Source organism: Schistocerca gregaria, unplaced genomic scaffold (assembly GCF_023897955.1).
Source record: "Schistocerca gregaria isolate iqSchGreg1 unplaced genomic scaffold, iqSchGreg1.2 ptg000880l, whole genome shotgun sequence".
NCBI classification, from domain to species: domain Eukaryota; kingdom Metazoa; phylum Arthropoda; class Insecta; order Orthoptera; family Acrididae; genus Schistocerca; species Schistocerca gregaria.
Genome location: NW_026062241.1, coordinates 45,001 through 47,500, shown reverse-complemented (window position 1 = coordinate 47,500; position 2,500 = coordinate 45,001).

Genomic DNA, 2,500 nt, shown 5'->3' with positions numbered 1-2,500 from the left:
AACTAGAGCTGAGCAGCCGGCCGCCCGGGAGTGTGTCCCGGGGGCCCGCGCGAACACGCAAGCGTCCGCTCAATTATTCTGCAAACAGGAGGAGGCCGAGCTCCCCTGCACGATACACCTCGAAACCCTCTCAGGTCCCGGCGGCGCGCAGCGCCGTCCTAGGTACTTGGTCGGTTTCGAGAGAGGCGCAATCGCCCGGAGTTAGGCGAGTAGACGGTTTTAGTGCGAACACCCTTGCTCCCAACTGAGCTTGCCGCTGCCGACAGAGGCCCGGGAGCGTGCTGTCGTGGCATTGCCGGCGGGAGACAACACGCGCCACCTATGGTGACCGGCAGCTCCAACGCCAGCGCCACACAAGGGCAAAGCCCCACTTGGGTGCAGAAGCGAACTCTCCCAGCACAGCGCACGCGCCAACACGTCCGCACAACTGCGATACAAACCACCTGCGAGAACCGCTGGGGCGACCGAGCAGCAGACGGCGTCGCGGCGCCGAGTGCCAGGCGGCGGCGCATCCTCAACGCACACAGTCCTCAATCAGACCAGCACACTGCAGATGTCCACCGCGCTTCGCACCGGGCTCGGCTGAACCAACTTTGGCCGCCAGGCGCCGCGTGCAGGGTGCGCCGCAGCGTAGCTGCGCCGCCTGCCGAGCCCGTCGGCTGGCGCTCCTGCCACTCGGCGCCCCCCACCAGCCGCCTGTTGCGCGTGCGCCCACGCAGCGCGCGGCCAACACGCCGGGCGGCCCCCCTTCACCGGCCGGGAACAGTCCCACCAAGCCACCGCCGCGTATCGCTTCATACCCACATGGGCCTAGTCACGTGTGTGGATGTGGCGGGTACCGCTGAAACAACCGGTTAATAGCTGTACCGATCGTCGCCATCACAGATTCACCTCCAGCGTGAACAACCGCTCAACAACGGATTTCCAGTTCATTTGCGTATCTTGGGCAGTAAACGTAGATGTCCACCTACATTTGCGAATTCAACAATTCTTGCATGCCAGGATGTCATGTGTCACGACACGCTACATCAGACCACATACACACTGCGACATGTGCAGAAGAGAACACGTGGAAGGTGGCCCGCGCACGTATGCGATGTCCCTTCCGCGATCCACTGTCAACCGGCATCTGCGGCATGTCCCAGATATGGAACGCGGTCCACCAGGGTAGCACTTTGTGTGAGGCAATACGACAAAGTCGGAATACACGCGTCACTACATCACACGGCTCACGCTGACCTGACCTGACTCACCGCACCACCACCCCCAGCGACCCAGGGTGACATACAATGCGTTCGTACGTTCCTCCCACACGCCTCTACGGCGTACCACAGTGCAACCTAGCTGTTATTGGGAGACGAGACAAGTAGCATCGAGCACAACATATGGAAATTGAGATTCGACACCGTTGGGCACAGCCAGCGTACGGTCACACGTATCACACTACTTCACTCTGTACGTAACTACCGATGATCGGTACAGCGTGTGGGTTACGCGTACGACATCAGCGGACAATGGACACAGACCATACCACGACGTACACTGAGGGCGTCGACATCTGAACGCAACTGAACAGCTGCGAGGCTCATTTAACACTCAAACGCCAGACCGACCAGCTTGAGAGGACGGAGACACAAAGAGAGGGGCAGAGGGGGGGGGGGGGGGGCGATATAGTCCTATTGCAGTACAATTGACAGTGGATAGCGGGAATATGTGGAAAGTAAGCAACACTCGCAAGACATCTACATGAGGATAACAACGACACCAGAGATTCCGAGCAGTGAACTATGTTAGGCAAAGGGACAACGTGGGTTAGGTTAAGGGACAACGTGGGTTAGGTTAAGGGACAACGTGGGTTAGGTTAAGGGACAACGTGGGTTAGGTTAAGGGACAACGTGGGTTAGGTTAAGGGACAACGTGGGTTAGGTTAAGGGACAACGTGGGTTAGGTTAAGGGACAACGTGGGTTAGGTTAAGGGACAACGTGGGTTAGGTTAAGGGACAACGTGGGTTAGGTTAAGGGACAACGTGGGTTAGGTTAAGGGACAACGTGGGTTAGGTTAAGGGACAACGTGGGTTAGGTTAAGGGACAACGTGGGTTAGGTTAAGGGACAACGTGGGTTAGGTTAAGGGACAACGTGGGTTAGGTTAAGGGACAACGTGGGTTAGGTTAAGGGACAACGTGGGTTAGGTTAAGGGACAACGTGGGTTAGGTTAAGGGACAACGTGGGTTACGTTAAGGGACAACGTGGGTTACGTTAAGGGACAACGTGGGTTACGTTAAGGGACAACGTGGGTTACGTTAAGGGACAACGTGGGTTACGTTAAGGGACAACGTGGGTTAGGTTAAGGGACAACGTGGGTTAGGTTAAGGGACAACGTGGGTTAGGTTAAGGGACAACGTGGGTTAGGTTAAGGGACAACGTGGGTTAGGTTAAGGGACAACGTGGGTTAGGTTAAGGGACAACGTGGGTTAGGTTAAGGGACAAATTGAGTTAGGT